The sequence below is a fragment of the Aethalodelphis obliquidens genome, unplaced genomic scaffold, assembly GCF_003676395.1.
Source record: "Aethalodelphis obliquidens isolate GAN/ISIS:26980383/991018 unplaced genomic scaffold, ASM367639v1 scaffold37, whole genome shotgun sequence".
NCBI classification, from domain to species: Eukaryota; Metazoa; Chordata; class Mammalia; order Artiodactyla; family Delphinidae; genus Aethalodelphis; species Aethalodelphis obliquidens.
Window position 1 is genome coordinate 6,445,476 of NW_020837981.1, and position 22,117 is coordinate 6,467,592.

Sequence of the window (22,117 nt, forward strand, 5' to 3'; positions counted from 1 at the left end):
CAAGAGGTCATTGTAGCTACTGGAGGGGTCACAGGGCAAAGGTCGGGAGGGAGGGGTTGGGGTCAGAGAAGGCTCCATGGCATCTGACCCATAGGAGTGAGTTTGCCAAGCAGAGAAGGGCAGGCAAGGGGCAACGAGGCAGAAGACTGCAAATAAAACACAGAGCAGCCCCCAACCCCCTCTGCCCCTGTGGATTTGGAAAAGCACAAAAAAGACAGGTTTCCGAAGTATGCAGGGACAGCGCTGAAAAGGTAGACGGGGCGCATCAGAGAACCCTCAAACACCACTGCCTGACAGGAAGAGCTGTAATCCCAGCCTCACTGAAGCCACTGAACCTGGATGCTTGAGACAAGCTGGATACTGGCACCGCTGAGGCTTCTGCTGCTGGAGGGAGGGCAACATCTCTCCCTTGGGCAGATGAGACTCACAGGGTGATGGGGGACTTGCCCAAGGTCACTGGGCCAGGCAGTGGCTGGTGGAGCCTGCACGTGAACTCAGTTCTTCACTTAATCTAGGCAGGGCTGGCTTCACGGGCAGCTGCACGGGGCCCCAAGCTCAGAGGGACCCACTTTGGTTTACTGCTCTAGGGCCACCCTTGTGAAATCCTTAATAATTTGTGGACAACAGGCCCTATAGTTTTGCACTGGGCCCTGCAAATTATGTAGCCGGTCCTGATTCTAGAAGATTCTGATGGACACTTTTGGGAGAGGAGGCAGAGGGCCAGTGAATGAACTGTCACTTCTCTGGGACTTTGCAAGAGCCGGGCTCTCTGCTTGGTCTTCCCTTTTTCCCTTGACATCAACCTAGCAAATTTCTCCTTATCTTCCAATTCCCAGCCCACCTCTCACCTCCCAGGGATCCTTCCCAGATCTCTTCCCCATACACAGACCTGACCCCCCATACCAGGCAGAACCCACACTTCCTGCCTTGGTCCCACGCAACAAGCCTGCTGATGGGTGTGCAAGGGCTAGGGCACCCCAGAGCTTCCTGCTGACCAGGTTTCCAAAGGACCATGCTAAGGACATTTTACAAAGGGGTCTCAGAGAGGAAGTTAGTAGATGATGCCCAGACAGTGGACCCCAGAGAACAACATACCTTTTTACTTGCAAGAAAATGGACACTCTTTGGCCTGGGAAGACTGGGCCAGGCCAAAGCCAGAAGCCAGGATCCCCCTTGGGAAACTCCTCTAACTTGGAGGGGCCCTGCCGGGAAGAGGGAGGGGAGGGAAGAGGAAGTCTTGAATCTGGGGTGCAGGTACCACTTCCTGGCTGTGTGGCTCACCCACTCTGAGCCTCAGTTTCCTCATCTGTAAAGTAGGCATTAAATGACCTATCCCTGAAGGGAGCTTACCAGAGCAAAGAGCACAAACTCTGGCATCTGATGGTCTGGTTTGGAGCCCAGCTTCACTACTTCTGGGCGGGTGTCCTTGAGAACCTCACCTACACTCGACGGCCTCAGTTCCCTCATCTAGAAATTGTTCAGTGAGGCCTCCCTCTCAGGGCTCGTAAGCTCATGGATGTAACATGCCAGTTCCCCGACAGGGACTCGTGTACGGCTGGGTAACAAAGTGGACGACACAAGACCCTGACTTCCAGGAGTCAACAGAGGAAGTGCAGCTGGGGGCAGGGATGACACAGTCCCTACCAGCTTGTCATGCCCAGGACTCAGAGGGTGCCCAGGCCCCAGGGAGCCCGGATGGAGTCTGCAGGAGATAAGGAACAAGAATAAGGCCCCACGGACACCCCACGGCAGTGCCCAGGCGCCTCTACCTAACCCACACCTACTTTCTTCTCATGAGAATAACAGGTCCTATTTGTTAAGCCCTACCTTGTGCGGGGAATTTTTCTCAGCACTGTGAATCGGTGTCTCTAATCCTCATGACCACCTTGTCCAGGATGCTGGGGCCAGATGGTGACTGTTTCTGTTTCCAGTTGAGGAAGCTGAGGCCCAGAGAAGGCAAGAGCGTGGCCATGGTCACAGGACTGGCCCTCAAACCCTGATAGTCCCCCTCCCAACATACATGCAGAGGTCAGGGCTCAGCCTTGACCCAAAGCTGCCCAGTGACCCCAGGAACTGCAAGGTAAGAAGCCAATGACCCCTGAACAGGCCCTTCTCCTTGGAACACATCCCTCCCTGTGTGTGCATGTGAGGGCATCCCCGGGTGAATGTGGAGACGCCATGTGTTGTGAGAACTTCTGCCCGTGTATCTGTGTGAGGTGTCAACACAGAAGTTTGTGAACGTGCATCTGTGAGCGTGTGTGTGCAGCAAGTCTGTGCGTGCACATGTATGTCTGTAGCACGCACAGTAATGTCTGCGTGTATATGGGTGTGAGGGAGCAGGTCTCTGCACATCTCTGCATGTATCTGTGCACACACAACCAATCATAGCCCCTTAGCATGCAGGAACAGGTTTACATGCACGTGTGTGTCTGTGTAGAGCATGCATGTGCACGTGTGTTCATGGACACAGATATGAATATGGGCTGGGAGAATCCTCTGGGACTTGTATGTGTATCTATACTTCCAGATGAAAACCTCAAGCTCATGTGTAACTATAAATCATCTTCTTCCTCAGGAAAATCTCGGCCCTCTCAGAGACATTCCAGACCACAACCTGGTCCACCTCCTCCAAGAAGCCTTCCTGGATTCCAGACTCCCAACACTTACACAGAACTCCAACGTTAATCCCCATCCCACATCACGGCAGCTTTCCTAACCTCATGCCCCCTACCAGCCAACTGCAAATCCTGCCAACTTACCTGCCTCAGTCTCTTATGAGAGGCCTTTCCAAAGGCCTCTCCAATGCAACCACCTTCAATAGGCCACTATCTGACTTAGAACCTTCCATGGCTCCCCACTGCCCTTGGGATCTAATTCCTCAGCCTGGCATTTGTGGCCTTTTACAATCTTTCCATTCCCTTGCCAACCTCATCCCCTAAACTGCCGGGCTCTCCACCCAGCCTTCTTTCTCCCCATGATGTAATTCACTTTTGGATCACCTCCCCAGAATGCCCCTCTCTAACCTATGAACCCCAACTATTCCCCTCTCTTGGGCTTTCCACATCTGATGTGATCTGCCTGTTTCTCCACCAGAGTACATAATGGGACAAGGCCTCCTGCCCAGCACCACAGGGCCTACTGTCAGGCCTGGCATACAGTAATTGCTTAATACAAGCTTGGGAAACTGAACTTGGGAGGCAGAGGGAGAGAGAGCCGTATCCAACCAACATACCCCTGCTCCAGAAGGGCCCTGTGTGCCACCTTGGGGAGGAAGGGTCAGGTCTGGTTCATGTCACATCATATCCACAAATGAATCATGACCCCAGGCAACCAGCAGCAACTGTCACCTTGTAAAAGCCCCCTCCCTTTGCCTTGAGTTGGGACAGGACTTAACACTTCTGAGGACATCCACGATCGCCTTGATGCCCACCCACAAGAAGAGGCCGGCGGTGGGGGGCAAGGTCAGGGGCAGAATGGAACAGGGGTCAGGGGCTGGCACACTGGGGCCACAAAGACCTGGAACTGAACCCCAGGGGGGCTCAGCCAGGAGCGTGACCTTGGGCAAGTTGCTTTCAGACCACAAGCCTCACAATGGGGAAGATAACAGCACCTACCTCACAGGGTTGTGGTGAAGCCGAAAGGAGTTAACAACTACACGTACTTAGCACAGTGCCTGGCATACAGTTAAGTGCTCAGAATGTTAGAGGATATGATTATTTTCATGTAGCAGATGAGAGAACTGAGGCTCTCAGCCATGAAGGGGCAGGGCTACCCAATGCTACACCAGGAGTTGGCAAGAGAATAAAACCAAATATCTGAGTGCCAGGCCAGGGCACACCTCTCCGCTCTCTGGCTCCCTCTGAGAGGAGGAGGCCAAGGAGAAGTGAAAATTGAGAAATAAGCCCCTTCCCCTAATTCCTCAGTGACGACGGGCCAGCTCTGGGCTCTCCAGGCCCTGAAACGGCACCAGCTGCTTGGGCTGGGCGCCACACCAGCAGACACCCAGTGCCAGGGCCCAGCTCATCCTGCTTACCTGCCAAGGCCTCTGCCGACCACCGGGACTGAAGGCTGCTAAGGGCGTCGGGAAAAGGAGCTCACAGTGGAAGGAGGCGGTGGCCCCAGCAGTCTGACTTGGCCGAGCAGAGCTGTTGCAGGTCCTGCGGGAGAGAGGAGAGGGCGTGGTGAGTTTCAAGCCTGAGCCTGGGGGTGGCCCCGACCCCGTTCACCCAGCTCCAGGTCCCGCCTGCCCAGGCCCCTCTGGCCATCTCCTGGAGAGCCGAGCTGGCCCACAGAAGTGGAATGACCCTAGAAACTAGATGTTGTCCCCAAACCCCCAGTAAAGGTCAGAGGCCCAGAACCGGGCCCAGCACCAAGGTCAGCTCCTCTGCACCCCGCACCACAGCAGCAGCCGTGCTGGCACACCCACCACTGTGCTGCAGTCAGCCCAGCCCCCCCAGGACCCCCACCCTTCAGGCAAGCTGGGTGCTCTGTCTGGAGCCCTTTTCCCCACTGCTCTGTCTTTCAGAGCCCCACTCTGCTCAGATGCCTCCGTGGAGCCCTCTCTGACCTGTCGCTCCTTTCTTTGTTCATCCCCCAGCAGCTTTGGGTCTAGCTGACCGTGTCTGCCCCAGCTTTCTATAGGCCAGGCTCCTCCCCCGAGCAGAGCTCCTGGACATCGGGAATGAGGTCTTAGTTTATCTCTATCCTCTGAGGCTCACAAGGCCACAGAGGTGGATGGATGGATGGATGAGTGGGGCAGTGAAGATATTCAGTGAAGAAACTGAACAAAGTGGGCCAATTGACATGTGCCTTGAAATCCAGAAGCCTGCCAAGCTCTCCATGGGCCTCCTCGTGCCCTTTCCCCTGTTAGATTCTAGAATCCAGGGTTCAGGTTGGTGAGAGGAAAGAGACTTGGTGAGGTTGACTCCCTTCTCTGCCTCATGAGGAAACTGAGGCCCTGATAGGGGAAGGGTTCCTCCCATGGTCCCATGGCAAGAGAGAGGCAAGGCCAGAAGTAGAAAGGCCAGAAGTAGAACCCAAGTCTCCTGGTCTTGCCCACTGCCCAGAGCTATCATGGATGGAGGCTGCCACGGCAGTCCCTCCCAGCTCCTGTGTCCTCGTGTGTCAGCGCATGCAGGCACCCAGCTTCCCTGGCTGTTGGGGGGTCAGGCTAGCTGTGGAAGGAAGCTTCTGGGTAAAGGAGAGAGGGCAGTAGGAGGGCCCTGGGATGGGAAAAAGTGCAGTCGTAGAGATCACACTCAGAAAAGAGCCATCTGGTCTGACGGCCCTTCTTCCCCAGTCTGCAGGCCTGAGGCTAGGGGCAGGCAGAGAGGGGACATTACAGGGAGCCCTAGGGTCAGAGACACCCCTCCAGCCACCTTCAGCTGGGGGCATCTTTCTAAAACCACCTCACTCTCTTCCACAAAGCTCTTTTGCGCCTCCCAAACACTGCTGGTAGGGCGTGCACTGGTCACCACCTTGGAGAACAGTTTGGAAGTATCCCCTACCCTGTGGTCTCTCAGCAGCCCAGCATTTTCACCTCCACAGAAATGTGTGCATGTGGTCACCCAAAGATGCATACAAGAACGTTCCCAGCAGTGCTACTCATAACAGCCCCAAAATGAAAACTTCCCACATGGCCATCAACTGCAGAACAGAGAAATCGGTGTGCGCATACAATGGAATACCACACAGCAATGAGAACAAATAATCTGCAACTCTATCCAACAATACACATGAATCTTATGAACACAATGTTGGTCAAAAACGCCAGAGACATTGGAGAACATACTTAAGGGATCCAATTATATAAAGGTCAAGAACAGGCACAGCTACTCTATGCTGTGTCAGGCTAAAACAAATATGGCCACAGATTCTCTGCAGCTCCTCCTATCGAGAGGTGGAGTCTATTCTCCGCCTCTGAATCCAGGCTGGCCTTGAGACTTGTTTTGACCAATAGGACTTGGTGAAAGTGGTATTTTGTGACTTCCAGAGACTAGGACTCAAGAGATCCTGCTGTTTCTGGCCTTGGACCTCTTGGAATGCAGCCTAGCCATGGAAGGAAGCTGGTCTACCTTACTGGAGGATGGAGGAGAACTGAAGCTGCCCAGCCAATAGCCAGTACCATCTACCAGATGTGACTGAGGCCATCTTAGACCGTCTGGTCCAGCCAGCCCTTCGGGTGACTGGAGTCACATGAGCCCAAGGGAAACTGGCAAAGGGACTGCCCAGGCAAACCACAGAATTATGAGACATAATAAATGGTGGTTGTTTATTTTAAGTCACAAAGTTTCGGGGTAGTTTTGGGGGTGGTTTTGGGAGCAGCAGTAGATAACTGATAGTATGCTGTTGATGATGTAAGGATAATGCTGTCATTATCCTTGAGAGGGAGCAGTAACCGGAAGGGGGTATGCAGGGGGTTCTAGAGAATCTGGAATGTTCTGTTTCTTGATCTCTATGATGGTTACATGAGTGTATTCATTTTGCGAGAATTGGTCAAGCTGCGCTTAGGATATGCACAGTTTTTCTGCATGGATGTAATACTTCGACAGAAGCTAAAAACGAACAAGCCTTCCGTGGCTCTCCGCCCAGGCAGCCAATATCCAGCCCCGCCCTGCCCTGCTGGCCTCACCTCACTCTCCTCTGCAATTCACAGTGCCACCTTACACCTCTGCACCGGGGATGCCCCTCCCCTTCCTCTCCTGCTTCAAGCCTGAGGGCAGGCAGCACCTCCTCCTGGAAGCCTTCCCTGATTGCCCCTGGCCTTGCCCAGGTGTCTATATTCACACAGCTCTCTCTCTGGAGCTGGGTCTTCCTGAGCATGGGGTTAAGTCTTTCCCTTCAGTCTCCCCAGCTCTTGGAACTCTCCAAGTAGGGGACCTGTCGGGGTTCGGTGGCACCCCTCTTCCTATTCCCCTAGGGTTGAGACCTCCACAGTGGTGCTGTGATGATCACTGCAGGCTTTGGGGGGTGAAGGGGCACAAGGGGAACTGGTGATCACAAGACAGGTCATACGACAGCACCTCCTGGGACCCCGGCTTCTCCCACGTAGACCGAGGGCAGGGCTGAATTTGGGGGTACAAAGAGGGTCTACAAAGAGGGAAAGGACTTAAGGGGTCCCCCATTTTGTAGCAGATGGTGACACCTATGAAAGGGTACCACTCCTTTCCTCTTAATTATCTAGTGAAATGAAGTAGCAAGCCCGCCTGGCAGTCAGCACTGTATCTCTGCTGAAACAATGCAAACTGCCAAAGCAAAGGAAGAATTGTAATGTCAGACGGCCAGGGCATCAGCTCTGCTAAAGTCCTTCCATGAACTGAGTTGTCTCCATCAGGGCCAAGCAAGAAGGTGGAAGCTCTCCCCTGCCCCACCCACTGCCCTCAGTGACTGTGACTCAGGTGAGCGCCAGGGCCTCAGTCCTGTATGCCCCTGTCTGGGGCCCCTGCCTCACCTTTGCAGTTTCAGCTCTGTCCTCAATGGATGTGTGGCCCTGGCCCTGGGGGAGCCCCCTCTGGCCTCAGCTCCTCCACTCTCATCCCAGAGATCTGGCTTAGTCAACAATCTCTGATGAGTCACATTTTCTCTCGGCTGGGAGGACTGGCCCCTGAAAGGCCACAGTGGTTCTGAGGCCCAGGAATCTTTCTGCCCCCCTCAGAATCTCCACTGTGCCAGCGATGGTGCCTGCCACAAACAGGCCGATGTGGCCACTGCAGGCCACCGAGGGCAGGCCACAGCACCATGTCACCCGCCTGCCCCTGGGAAGGGGGCACTCAGGCCCGGAGGTGAGAGTGCATCCCCACCCCTACGCTTCCTCTGCTACCCAGACTCCTTTGCTGAGAAAGGAAGCTTCTTGCCCAAGGAAGAGGCACAGAGAAGCCAGAGGGTGGCCAGGATGGGAGAGGGCAAGACACCAGGTCCCACGCAGTCTGTCCTACAGCAGAGGCTACCTCCACATGAGGAGCACATGAGGGCAGCTGCGTGGGCCCAGCCTAACGACAGAAGGAGCTCCGGACTGGGGCGCACCTTCCACAGGTGGGTGTGCTGTCTCACAGGACGGTGAGGGTCCCGTCCGCAGAGGCGTGCAAGCAGAGGCAGTGGCCCTGTGGGTGCAGGAAGCATCAGAACGAGCTGAATTCTCTATTTCCCAAACTCCTCTGATGATAAGAATCACCTGGGCTGCTTGTTAAACCCACGGCTTCCCAGGCCTCTCCCCTGAGAATGGAAGTCTGTGGGTCTGGAATGCAGCCCAGAAATTTAAATTTTTAACAAGTCCTCCCAGGTGATCCTGTGCCTCTGGAAAGTTTGGGGGAGCACTGGCAGATGACCTTCCAGGTCCCTGTAGGCCCTGAGATGAGTGATTCTGAGCCCCCCACTCCACACTACCCCTATCCTACCTGGAAGATGAGGCTGGCAGGAGACTAACTGCATCATTAAAATAAAAATGATTTAACAGCTTTCGGAGGGAGCAAAGATGTCACGGGGAGGGTGGTTTGCAGCCCATGGTGGTACTGGCAGCCGCTCCCTCCTACCGCCCTGGGCCCCCTGGAGTCTCCAGAGCTCAGCACTGGGGAGGGGGTGAGTTGACAGCTGTTCAGGGGCTGCTCAGTGAGACCCGGAAAAGCAATTATCTTGCTCTTAGCAGAATGGCGCTGGCTTGTACCCTCCCCTCCCTCCCACCTACACACACGCACGCGCGCGCGCGCACACACACCCCAGGCCAAGATGCTGCTGGCTGGCTCTGAACCCACCTCCCCCCACCCCCGGCCTCCAGATTCCTCTGACTCTCAACCTCCATCCTCAGAGCATATTTCCAACACTTAAATCATTTAGCCCGCTAAACCGGAGACGGCGAAATGGGTGCTATTTCTTAAAAACATACAGAGAGCGTATTAAATTATTGATAGCCATTAAACAGGGGGAAAAATTAAACAGCTCTCAGCTCTTATCAATCATTCATGCAGTTTCCACTGGGCTGTTTTCTGGAGAGTGATCACACGGGCAGCCCAGGGAGCCGACTCCTGCTGGCAAGGAAGGCCCTGGCTGCGTGGAATCGGGGAGGGGCCCACTGCAGCCCCCAGCAATTACCTGGGCGGAGGCTGCGAAGGGGGTCTGGCGGGGGTGGGAGTGAAGGTCAGCCTCTCCGCTGACCCCAGCCCCCCCATCTTCACCACATTATTAACAAAGGGACGCTCCAACAACACCTTCAGGAGCCCCCTTCGTTGAATCCAGCCTGCTTTTATTGAGCGTCTAGTGTGTACCAGGCGCGCAAGGCGCACAGATAAATACGCCTCAAAGCACGCACGCAGGCAAATGTGTGAGGCAGTCCTTTCGGAAACGTGATTACACCACACTGCGCTAGGATCTGCGAGGGAGGTCCACAGAAGGTGGCTCAGAGGAAAGGGGCAGCTTCAGCTGGAGGGGGGCTGCCGGGGAAGGCTTTGCCAAAGAAGTCATTCTCGGGTAAACTCTTGCCCAGAGCACAAGCCGGGAAGGGCATCCCAGGAAAGCGGTGCGGCCCCGGGTGAGGCCCAGCAGCCTCTCTGCGCCTGATCTGAGCGCTCCGTCCTGTCAACAGCCCTGCGGTTACTGGCCGTGTGGGGTTAGGGGCTTGGGCACAGTCTGTGGAGCAGGGAGCCGGCTGTCACCTCAGCCTCTCCTCCAGGTACTGATCAAAACCAGGCCAGGCCAGGGGAGGGATGCACGATGCCAGGCCCCCCCTCAGCGTGGATGGGCAGGAGGTTAGGGTTCACCCCAGCTGCCCGGGGCAGCGGCACTTCCACCCCCGCACGGCAGATCCATTTCCTGGCTCTGACTCAGGACACCTAAGCCAGCGCGTGACGCAGACCATGGAGGCTGCAGGGCCGGGACACCGCTGGTCTCCTGGCCACAGACAGGCCTGGCAGAGCTGTCCTCGGAAGACGGGCTCCCTCCTGTCGCTGAGCCGTGCCAAGGACCAGGGCACCAGGGCTGTGGGAGCCAGAGGACACCCGATACTCCCCCACCTCTCCGCCTGGGGACCATCCACAATCAGGGGCCATTTGAGGTTCTGGGGCCAGGCCGGGCTGCTGGCCGCTGCAGGGAACAAAGAGGCCAGGCCCAGGCTCGCCCAGGCCCTGCGCCCCCAGCACCCCGGGAGAGCATCACATTCTTGAACGCCTTTTAGGAGCTCTCGCTGTGCAGGAGCCTGAGCTGGGAGCCGGGAGGAGGCCTGCCAAGTGTTGATAGCACCCTCTCCAGAGAAAGCTGCTGTCACAGGGAAACATTCTGGGGAGAGCGGTTGTTTACCACCAACGCCTGGGACCGTCAAGAAAAAATCAGAAGAAATTAAATTTGCAAAGTTGAAAAGACATAAAGGAAGCCCCCTCCCCAAGCCTGGGACTTTTCAACCTGGAGAATCAGGCTGCTCTAGTTTTTGCCTGGTTTGGCCTTTGCATTTATTATTGCTTTCTCTCATGCAGCCAAGTCCTGCCCTGGGTCAAGCTCTATTTCCCCCTTTGTAACTGCTGCAATACTTTCCACATCATACCAGACTGGATTCTGTTTGCATCTGCTCTGAACTTAATGGGGGATACCATGAACACAAACAGGGTTCCTTCCATCAGCACTTGCCCATGGGGTCAGAGAGGGGTACTACAAACAACCACCCCGGCCCCCCTCCTGCAGGCCAGAATCAATTCCTCCTGAGGGCTAACCTGCAGCACTGCTGCTGTAATTGTAAAAGCCATTCCCTGGATAGTGGGTGAGATGTTCTCGGCCAAGTGTAAATGAGACTGTACTCGTGGAGCTCCCGGGAGCCGAGGGAAGGGGCAGGCTTGGGAATTTCCAGGCAAAGGCCAGCAGAAATTGGCCACAAATGAATCATTAACTCTCGAGTCGAGAGCTTTGAGCGGCCGGTGCCAAGGTCTCGGGCCCTGGCCTATGTGGGCCACTTGGCCTCCCTTGGCTCAGGCCTGAGGGTGGCCCCGCCCCCCCACTGGCCATCTGCTTCACCCCATGGCCACTGGTCACTGAGAGCCGAGGCCATCTGGACCAGAGCAGCCCAGATGTCTTATGGGAGAGGGCATGCCTTTCCCTAGGAACGGCTCCAAACCTTTGCCACACACTTCTGTCCTTCTGGAATGCTGTCCCTTCAGCGAGCTAAGTCCCCTCGTCCTTCAAGGTCTGGCTCCAGCCTGGCCTTCCTCCTCTCCGCCCTGCCTATCTGGGACCACCTTGGCCCACCATCTCTGAGCCCCTGTAGCTCTGGCTGTGTCTGTCAGCCCTGGCCTGAGTGCAGGGCCTCATTCCTCCGGTGGGATGTGGACTTTGCCCCTCTCCTGGACCCCGTCAGCTCGTATGAGGCAGGGCACAGATCAGGGAGCCCACACATGATGGGGTTGCCCATGGGCTCAGTCTGCAGCAGCAGGGGAAAGCACCTGGTTGTCGGCGGGGTCAGCAGTCTTCCCCTGGCTCAGGTGCGACATCAAGTCCCGCTCTGAGCCTCAGGCCAGCAGTTCAGGTGGGGCTAGGGGTGCCCGCTGGACTCCCACTGGGGAGCCAGGTGGCTGTGGGGGACCTGGCACCCTGATTCCCAGGAGACAGCTGAGGTTAGCACTGGCCACCTCCATCCCCAGGGCACCATCCGGCAGGCTGGGCTGCAATTCCACCACAGCCCCTCCAAGCTGCCCTGAAGAGGGGCCTAAACTCTTCCTGGGTGGGGACTGATGAACACGAAGTCTGGAAGCATAGATCCCATTACAATATGACGTCACTACGTCATTCACCGGTGTTTCTGAACTTAACGTCCACCTGTGTGGCAACAGGCTGGCAAAAATAAGAACAAATACCACCGACTCGAGCATTCGCTTTGTGTCACACTCTGTGCTAAGCTCAACACACGTTTCTCACGAGTCCTTCCATCCCACCACGAGGTACCTGCTATTAATACACCCACTTGAAAGAGGAGGAATCCACGGTTCCCAGAGATGCAGATGAAGATGAGGTACTGTGCCCAAGTCCCAAAGTTGGAATGTGGCAGCTGGGGATTCAGATGGACCATCTGACCCGGAACCCCTCCCCCGCCTGGCACCCACCTCCCATGTGCGCAGAGCCCCTTGTCTTGCACTCAGTCAAGTGCAAGACGCTTGTGCTGGAAGACTCCCTGTGGTCGCCACCCCACCCTTTTCACAAAGCCCTTTTCCCATCTGATCCTAAAAACAGCCCCATGAGATGGCCAGTGAGGGTCATTATGGCCATTTTACAGATGGGGAAACTGAGTCTTGATGGGGCAGAGCCTTGACTTATCTAGCAGCTTTTATACCCCTTTAACCCTCACAACAACCCCAGGAGGTGGCTCTTGTTAAAACCATTCTGCAGATGGGCAAACTCTGAGGATGAGAGCAGGGGGAACGTGTCTCACATGCTGGGGACAGAGCCTGGGTTTGTGCCCTGATCTGCCTGACTCCCGACTGGGCTTCTCCCATGACATGGGTTTGTCCCCGAGGCCTGGCACAGAGTAAGTGCAGGTCTGTGAGCATGGTAGGGAGAGGTGACACAGGAGCACGGCATGGGGGCCTGGGGCCAGGGGTTGTGTTCTTCTCTCCCAGCCTCCCACTGTGGGGATGGGGAGTGAACTGGAGTTGCCCTGAGGACGAGCCTAGCTCCCACTTCCCCGCAGGACTCCTGGGCGGAGGCACTCTGAACTCGTTTACCATGGCAGAGTCTTACTGATGAGTTTAATGATCAGGCCGGGATGTCTCAGCTGGCCACACAGGTCACCATGTGTAGGAGTGTGAGGGTGGACGGCATCCATTCGAGGAAAACAGGGTGAGGGGGTGGCTGCAAGCCCACAGGCACATACCTCATCACACCCCAACACAGCCACGCGTGCACGCGCACTTCCCTTACTAGTGTCTGCAGACACCAAGGCACACGTGCTCAGATGAGCACTCGCACGCTCACACCCAGAACAGCACACACCTGCACTTGGGGCACTTGGGGCACCTGCACGCTGAGCAGGGACGTGGACAGCTCTGACGCGCACACGTGCGCAGGGCCCCGGCGGCCGTGGGGCCCAGGAAGCAGGTGGGCAGGTGGCCATCTGCAGAACCGTGCAGGAGCCCCTCGCTCCGCTGCACTCGTGGAGTTAGGACTGTCCGGAGCAGGCCCATAAATCAGGAAGCGGCCTGCTGCAAGCGTTAAATCACTGTCCTTAAGACGCGGTGCTTAGAATGGAGAAGCAGCTGGCATCAGGCCCAGGCTCGCCGTTGGGGTGAGGGGTGGAGAGGTACCTGGCATTTGGAACCCCTCCACCCAGTGCCACTTCCCCACACTCAGCCCCCAGTCAGACCCCTCTCCTGCTAGCCTACTAGGCCCTGCTTCTCCCTGGCCTTTCCTCTCATTCTACCTTTCTTCCTCTGCTCCTGGCCCAAGACCCCTGAGTTCAGCTCCCAGGCTGAGTGCTGCCCTCCCACCCCCAGTGCTGAAGGCTTCTCCCAGGGGCCAGCACCCTAGGACCTAGAAGCGCTGGGTCTGAGGCTGGGGGTGCTGGGAAGTCCACTTCTGGGCAGGAACACTGGGGCGCTGTCAGCAGACCTGGGCTCTGAGCCCAGGAGCCACTCCCAGCTGTACTTCCCATGAGTTACCTCCCGCCTCCCGGCCTTACGCTATCCCTTCTGTAAAGTGAGGACTGGATCGGGACCTCCTGGGGCTGCTCGTCCTGAGGATCTGATGCCCAGGGAAAAGATCCTCCGTGGAAGCTGATTAATTATGACTATTAATAATACAACCATCTGCATCTCGCGGTGGAGAAAGGATGATTAAAACCAGGCTCCGTGCCCCAGCAGCAGAATAAATGGGTCTCCAGGTGGGCTGGGGTGTCACCCACTCCCAGGCCTGCAAGTGGATCCTTGGGGGCTGTATGTCGGGGAGGGACTGCACTGCATAGACAGATGCAGAGAGGAGAGACAAACAGGCAGGCAGACAGACAGAAGGTGAGGAGCCGGCTCGTCGGCAGATGAACCATAGATCATTACCTTGTGCCAAGGCTCTGGGACAGGATTCTCTCTGCCTACCACTGGGACAAACCACTTGGCCCTTCCACTCCTCCTCAACCCTTACCTTACCCTGCAGTGGAGCCCAGAGGACTCTACAATCCCTCAGTGCCCAGAGCAGTAAGCACGGCCAGCGGGCCCTCGAGAACCTCACCCTGAGCCAGGCATGGCTAACCTGTTAATCATCACAACAGTCCCATGTGGTATTTACGCCCACTTTACAGATGAGGAAACTGAGGCACAGAGAGATAGAGGAACTTACCGAAGGTCACGTAGCCAGGAAGTGCCTGAAGTGCAAAGCAGGCCATTTGGCTCCAGAACTCTTACTAGGCTACAAAGGTTCCAACTGAATGAATGAATGGATGAAATTTAAGCAGCAAGATACATAAAGTCCTTTGAACTATCTTTGTGAGTGGAAGGCAAACTGGCCAGAAAATAATTGTCATGGGTTCTGGCTAGGTCTCTGCATCATCAGCTGTGTGACCTCAGGAAAGTCACTTGCTAACTCCAGGCCTCAATTTCCTCACCTGTAAAATGGGGGTAAATGGGGCTGCCTCATCTACTGGCCAGATAGGAAGGCAATGGTAGAGTGAGGTTCTGAGGATGATGACAGGGCATGATCGTGATGTCTGTGTATACGGCAGCCAGGATTTCCAAACCAGAAGCCTGTGTGCCTGCCCTGGTGGGAACCCCAAGAACAATAGACAAGGGATCTGAAACCGTGGCAGCACGTCGACCTCTGGGTCTGGTCCAGCCCTTCCTGGGCACCTACCCTGTGTGCAGCTCTAGGCTAGCCATGACGGGGTGGAGGCATGGGAAGTACATAGGCCTCACGAGCACAGGGCCGGGTGCAGACCCTCCAGGGCCTGCGACTTGGTTGGGGGCCTCCCCAAGGAGCCATCCAAGGAGCACCTGCTTCATTCCAGCAGGAGCTCGTGGACCCATCCCCGGCTGACCACCTTGCCCGGCACTGGCGGTGCACTGTGGACAGGATCCAGCCTCAGGCTTGGGGGAGCTCGTGAGTGACAGAAAGGCAGGTGTGTCACCAAGCTTCATTCCCACACCCAGGGTGGCCTTACCAACAAATCCCCACACTCCCCTTCAGAGCTCAGACGTGACTTCAGAATGACTTTTCTAAACAGCCCTCCAGCCTGCCCCTCCCAGATGGAGCATGAAACAAAACCTACAGTATCTGACATCCCTGCTAGGGGAGCGGCTACTACACCCTGCCAGAGGTTGGCCACACCTGGCGGAGGTAAGGCCTGGACCCCGGGAGAGGGACACTTGCAGCCCTCCGCGTGATGGAGTTAGTGGTCACCTCCGAATATCGTGCCATTGGAAGACAATTCACCAAAACGTCCTCCCAGGACTGCCTCCCCCCCCCCCCCCCCACCGCCATCCACTCCTTCACAAGGAGATACAGAGGTAATGGAGTTAAAAAGTTCACAGAGGTGAACGGGAAAGAAAAGGGCAACCCAGTTTGCAGAGCCCCCCATGTTTCCTAATCAGCTTCCTGGCTTTTGGTCAGTTCCTCCTGCCATCTAGCCTGCCATTCGTTTCATATTTTTCTTGAAATCGATTCACAGTTTTTGCTAAAATACCTATATTAAAAAAAACTTTATAGGATTACCTTAAGTATGAAATTAGCCTCACTCACCACAAATAGAAGTTAAACATAAAAACAAATGCAGGGAGAAGAAGTGCTGGCATTACTTTGCTGCCTGCCTGCTGGAGGCTGCAAGCCCCCCCGGCTCTCTCTGCGGGAAAGAGAGACCAACAAGGGGCCCGGCGCCTGGAGGCTGCCCTCCACACAGCCAGAGGGCTGGACAGGCCTGGAGCTGAGGGTTTTTCTCAGTTGTGATGAATGCAGCGGCTGAATCCTGACGGTCTCCTCTGTGTATCTCTGAGGAGCACAAGCGTCACCTCTGAGAGGTGGCGGGTGACGTGTCTCTGTGACACAGACGAGGAAACAAGAGGATCAGAGAGGTGAGCCCACCAGCCTGGGGTCACACAGCAGTGAATGGCCGAGCCAGGCCTCCTGACCGAGCACAAGGTTCTTTCCTTTCTGCTGCTGCCGCCGCCGTCTCAATACCACACAGAGTCACTTAGGCAGAGCAGAGTCACTCTGACCCGCGGCTGGCGTGGTAATGGTTTTTACACCTGAGGTTAACACAGTGATTTAAGAGGTTATTTGTCTTAATTTTCACGAATCAGTTTCTCGGGGAGGAGATAACTAACACATCGGGCTTGGGAAGCTAGTCTTTTTAGAAAATATTTATAGCATTTCAAGACAGTTTGGTGGCAAATGGATATAGCATCTGCTATTTTCCTCATTTTCTACCACAGCTCTAAAACCCGGAGCAGTTACAACACACACACACACACACACACACACACACCCCCCACAACACAACTACAGCAACCACGTCAATGCTGACAGGAAATCAAAACCCACCTCTTCTTTGAGAAATAAAACACAAAACTGGCGTGATTTCAGAGCTCATTACCGCCTCTGGTTAAAGCCCCAGTGCGCCTCTACTAGCAAAACTGAAGGCTGATGCTCAGAAGGCCATGGCCAGTGGGCCGGTCCTCAAGGCCATGGTGAGGTTCACTGCCTCCACAGTTAGGTTTGGCAGGACTCCCAGGCCCAGGATTGTGGCTCTCACAGGAAGCCCCAAGAGCAAAAGAGCCCTCCCCTGAATTAGGATTCCGGCTGCAAACTGGAGAGGGACAGGGAGAGGGCAGCCATCAGAAATCGAAGACATTCCATGAGCAAAGGCTGAGCTGACCTCTCCTCATGGTACCTCAGTAGTTATTCATCCCTCTGAGGTCAGCGACGTTTATCACTCCCATTTGGCAGATGGCAAAACTGAGGCTTTAAGAAGCGCAGAGAGTTTCCCGAAGGCACAATTGCTGTATGGTAAGCTGGGCCCTTTGACCCTCTACAGGCAGCCTGGCGTTCCCGCCTCATTTCCTGTGACCATCCTTCGAGTGGCCTCTCTGCCATACTCATCTGCTCCCCAGGGCCCTGCAAGGCGTCTCCATGGTCCAGCTGCCAGGCCTTTGCTCACGCCATGACCCTTAATACCAAACCTCTGTAATCAAACCTGGAGGCATTGTCGCTATAGGACCCTGAGGACTTTCTGCTCCATCCAGGTGTCTCAGATGGGAATTCTGAGGCCCAGAGAGGGGAAGGGACATGTTTGGGGGTCACACAGCTGGCTGATGACAAAATAAAGGGGAACCAAGTTTGCTGTGAAAAAATCCCAAACATGTTGCTACTCCCTCCATCCTTGACATCCTGATCCAGACACAGGAGGGGCCGTTGCTACTTCACAATAAGAAGTCACTCTAGCTGGGCATGAGGCATGGGAGTGACACGCAGGGCTCAGGTCCAGCCAAAGGCAAATGGTGCTCCAATGTCCCCCAGCAGGGTGCCTTCTGGTCCGTCCAGCCCAAGCTTTTGGGCAGAGCCCTCAAGCCCCTCTGCACTGAGGCTGCAGGAGCTGCCCACACCCCACCCAAGCCAGGGGACCGGAAGGCCCTCATTCATGATGCACTGGGACAAAACCCCAGGCCAGGCCCCAAGGGAGTGCCCGCCCACACAGCCTGGCTCGAGGCTGGCAGAGAGCCCCTGGGAGGAGAGCCGTGCCAGACTGGGGCCTGGTGCTCCCCCTGCGGCCACTCGCCTGAGCAATCCTCTCCACTTGAACTTCAACAGATATCCCCAATGCATGTGTCCAGAAGAGCCTCCGTCCCCCCGGTCCTGTTCTCCCTCCACCCTCCCTGCACGGGTCCCTTCTGATCAACTGCCCTCTCCCCGCACAACCCAGCCATCAAATCCCAAAGTCAAGAAGCCACCCTTGATTCTGACGCTACCGCTAGGCCAAGCCATCTGCCACCTCCACGGTTCACCCTCCCTGTGCTCTAATCTGCCCACCGCTGGCCAGCTCCTTTGCCTGGGGGAGCGCAACAGCCCCCCACTGGCCTGGCACTCTCACTTCCCTCATGCTTTACCCTGTAGCTGTGAAGCAAATCTTTTCCTGTTTTCAGCCCTCTCCAAGGCCTCCCCATGACCCACACACCCCATGCATCTGGCCCTGCCCACTTTACCAAGTATACTGCTTACCTTCCAGCCCCACTGGTTTTCCTGCCCCAGGGCCTTTGCACCTGCTGTTCCCGCTCACTACCTCCTCCCCGCACTATGACCGGCTCTGTTTTATTTAAGTTTCTCAGGGGTTCCTTCCTGATTGCCCTTGTCTAAAATATGTGCCCCCTCCCTCACTCCAATCACCCCCATGACACATCACTCCGTATTATTCCCATATTGCACGTACTGCAAACTGATTATTGTTTATGCACGCGCTTATTTATTATCCGTCTCCTGCCCCCACCCTGATGATGTGAGCCCCAGGAGGGTCAGCATCGTGTCAGCCTGGCTCCTTGTTTTATATCCAGTGACCACAATAGTGTCTGGCACAAAATCGATGCTAAGTGTTTGTTGAATGAGTGAGTGAACAGCCATGATCTTGTTAAGCTCACCCCCCACTCCCACCAGCCAGGTCGGGAACTTATCCCACTTCAAGGATGAGGGCATGGATGAAACGCTGAGAGGTGTCATACACGTCAGAGCACACAATGGTGAAAGTGGCAGCACATTCATTCGGGACCAGGCCTCAAGGTACAAGGATTAGGGAATAAGAGCAGACCAGAGAAGGTACAAGGATTAGGGAATAAGAGCCCGTGGAAAAAGCATGAAATCGTGTGGCTCCAGTATCTCTCTTGTAATGTGAAATGTCGCCTCTCTGCAAACCACATCCTGCCCCTTGTGAGCTGGTCTTGGCCTCAGCTCCCGGCCGCGGGCAGCCTGAGATTCCCCTGCCCGGCTCCTTCTCTGGGTGGGCCTTGAATTCACTGGCCCAGCCCCGAGGCTGGTGGCAGGGGAGGGCAGGGTGGGGGGCAAAGGAGGCCTTTTCTCCCGGGGTGGGGGGCAGGAGGAGGGGGCTGAGCCCAATGCGGGTCACGCTGCTGCACCCACAGCCCTCCCAGGGCTAAAAATAACCATGTTTACACACTTTCAGAGCTGGGATTTCTGCCTCCCTGTCAGGAGGCGTTCAGGACTCTACTCTGTCCATGCTCACCGCTGTACATCTTCTACTCGGGCTGGGTAAGGCTGGTCCAACAGAGGCGAGGACCAGCGCTTTCTGGGTTTCTTTCCTTGGGTTGTTTTAGGTGGGGGGAGTGAAGAAGCTGCACAAGCTGATTCCATCAGGAGAAAGCTTACTGTTGGCAGACAGCTCCTCTTCCCCAGCTCAGAGATACAGCTAGAGCAGGAGTTAAAGAGGTGACCAGAACCTGAGCCATGTGGTGGCCCAGCCAGTTCATCCCAAAGCTTTGGGGCCATGGTGCCATGGGGGAGCCTGTGAGCCAGTTGGTGGTCTAACTCGCTGTGTGACCTAGAGCAGGTCACTTCCCCTCTCTGGTCTTCAGTGACCTCTATGTGTTGCGGCAACTGGCAGTCCGTAATTGACACCTTCCTGGTTCCCTACATCACGTCCCCAGTGTGGAGGGCTGACAGTGCATCCTCAGTGTGTGTGTGTGTGTGTGTGTGTGTGTGTGTGTGTGTGTGTGTGTGTGTGTGTGTGTGTGTGTATTTGGGAGGAGGGGACAGTGTGAGGGATGGTGTTGGCACCTGGGGCCCCATGGCTTGTGTTCATGCAGAATGACAGGGCACACCTGCTACGAAGGCCGTCACCTGGCCACCCTCCTCCCTCCCTGCCCTGGTTCGCCCAGATGGACTTTAGCACTGGAGGGACAGGTGCCAGTCACCTGCCTAGAGGCGGCCTTTCGCTCTGGACAAACGGGCTTGTCTCTGACCCTACAGTTCCCGTGAATGTGGCCTTGCCAGAAGGAAACGTGCAGGCTGGCAGAGGGCTGGCACATTGCTCAGTCACCTTCCTTGGACAGGCAGAGCCCAGCAAGCACTGACCACCCCCCTTACCCTCAAACACCCAGCAGGCTGAGGACCTCAGGCCTCCTAGGATCCAGCGGCCTCAAGCTTTTCTTCTCTGATTTGGGAGGCCTGGCTGACTTGCTGCCCCTAGATGGGAACAAAGTCCAGGCCCACTGACCTGACCTTAAGGGCTGTGCTCCTCTGACAACACCCCTCTCGTACCCTGAGCCTTTGCAAGCTCTATTCCCTCTGCCTCAGATGCTTTTCCCTCACTTCTTGGCCTGGGAATTTCCCACTCATCCAAGATGACTGATTCAGTTCCCTCCTTCTCCAGCAGAGTGGGCTCAGTACTTTGTCAGTGCCGTGTGCACCCCCCTCCATTAGAAAGGACCTTGCTGGTCACCTACAGGGTTGCCATGGGACAGGCACTCTGTACCTGTTTGCTGAATTAACTCTCAAGGCAAGAGCTCAGTCCTTTTCTCTCCTCTCCGCAGCCCAGTTCACCCCTGCAGCACCACCCTGTATCCCTTCAAGAGTCTGCCTACAGCTCCATCTACCCTCTTCCTTCAGAGGTTCCTGTCCTATTGCAAACCCCTCAGAGTCCCTGCCTCTGTGCTCCTTATCAGACCTGCAGTTCTCAACCAGGTTTCCAAATGCACCTGCCCAGACATGATGGGGTGAGGCCCGGCACCTGCATGGTTAAACAAGTGCCCAGGGGTTCTGTGCACAGAAGCCCCAAGGGCCAAGGGCAACCCCCCATGCCTCAGTGCTGAGGGAATTCACTTCCCTCAGATACCACAGCACCCAGTGTCCCCACCAACCACCATCCCCCGCATACAGCACTGCTGTGGCCCCTGCCCAGGCCCAGCCAGCGCCGGACCTCACACCCCCTTCCCTGGACGGTGGCAGGCCTCCTCAGGGCCCCTGTGAGGACACCCTCCAGGCAGCCCCCACGGTGATAATTCTACCAATCAGATCTGGCTACCTCACTCCTCACCCCAAATCTTTTCTCACTGAGCCTGCGTCAAGGATAAACTCTAAGGCATGGATGGCATTTAAGGCCCTTTGGGATGTAATCAGGATCCCGCTGAGCAATGTCGTCTTGCCTCCCACCCACCCAGGCCTGATGCCCTCCGCTGCTCCTGTCTGCTGAGCATTCCCTGGCTTGTCCTTTGGGGTGCAGCTCGAAGGTCACCTCCTGTGGGAAGTCCTCCCTGAATGCCCTTCCCCAGCAGCCTGACCCGAGCTAGTCCCCTTGGCAGGCCTCTCATCATGGCTACGAGGCCTTCCTGCTATAGCAATGCTGGCCTGTCTTGTTCCCTAGTGAGGCTTTGAGCTGCTGGGGTCAGGCCAGGACAGGTCAGCCAGAGCCTGGGACAAGGTTGGCACTCAGCAGCAGGCAGGTTCCGAGCATCACGGGATGTGCCCACCACACCCCCAGTTAGGTGGGCATGAGGACCCCCATTTTGGTGATAAGGAAAGTGATGCTCAGAGAGGCTCAGGGTCCATTCAGGTCATAGAAGCAGGAGCGGTGCGACTGGCAGGGTGGGACCAGCCAGCATCCGCGCTCCTACACGCCTCTGGGGCCAGGCCCTCCAGGTAGTGAAAAGAGGGCCACCTGTCCTAACGCACCTGCAACTACTGCACCTTACAGCTTCCACTCAGCACCTCACACAGCCCCCGCCCAGCTCCCACTCCCACAAGGGGACACTTCCTCTAAGCTTAAGCCATGGGTAGGGGGGTGGGGAGAGTTATGGGGAGAGATTCTTGCAGGCAAGTTACCTGCTAAATGCAAAGCCAGCCTTCCTCTCCGACCTAGAGCAAATGCCAGCGTCCCAGCCCAGCAGCAGGACGGCCCACAGGGGTCACGGGAGCGCCAAGAGGGGCAGGGGAGCCTGGGGAAGACCCGGGCCCAGTCGCCACCTCTCCTTGCCTGAAGTGCAGTGCACGCCCCTCTGGCTTTTGCACACCCCAGTCTAACTAGATCGCTTCCTCTTTCCTGAGGCCCCAGGGGGCCTCACAACCTGGCCTTCCTCTCAAAGCAAACAAATACAGAACCAGTGAGTACGCCCTGGGGTTCCCGTGAAGCCACGGGAGGGAGCAACACGATAAAGGCAGACTGGGGGGACCGCTG

At 56.1% G+C, this 22,117-nt stretch overlaps 1 protein-coding gene across 9 annotated transcripts in view; it reads right to left on the reverse strand.

The window, feature by feature from the left end:
* ZMIZ1 (zinc finger MIZ-type containing 1) overlaps nt 1–22,117 on the reverse strand; it is a 230,849-nt gene that overhangs the window by 183,926 nt on the left and 24,806 nt on the right. For all 9 annotated transcript variants that reach the window (XM_027129760.1, XM_027129761.1, XM_027129759.1 and 6 more), the window contains exon 2: nt 4,034–4,157. The gene's annotated coding sequence lies outside the window, so the exon portion shown is untranslated. The remainder of the gene's footprint in view (nt 1–4,033; nt 4,158–22,117) is intronic.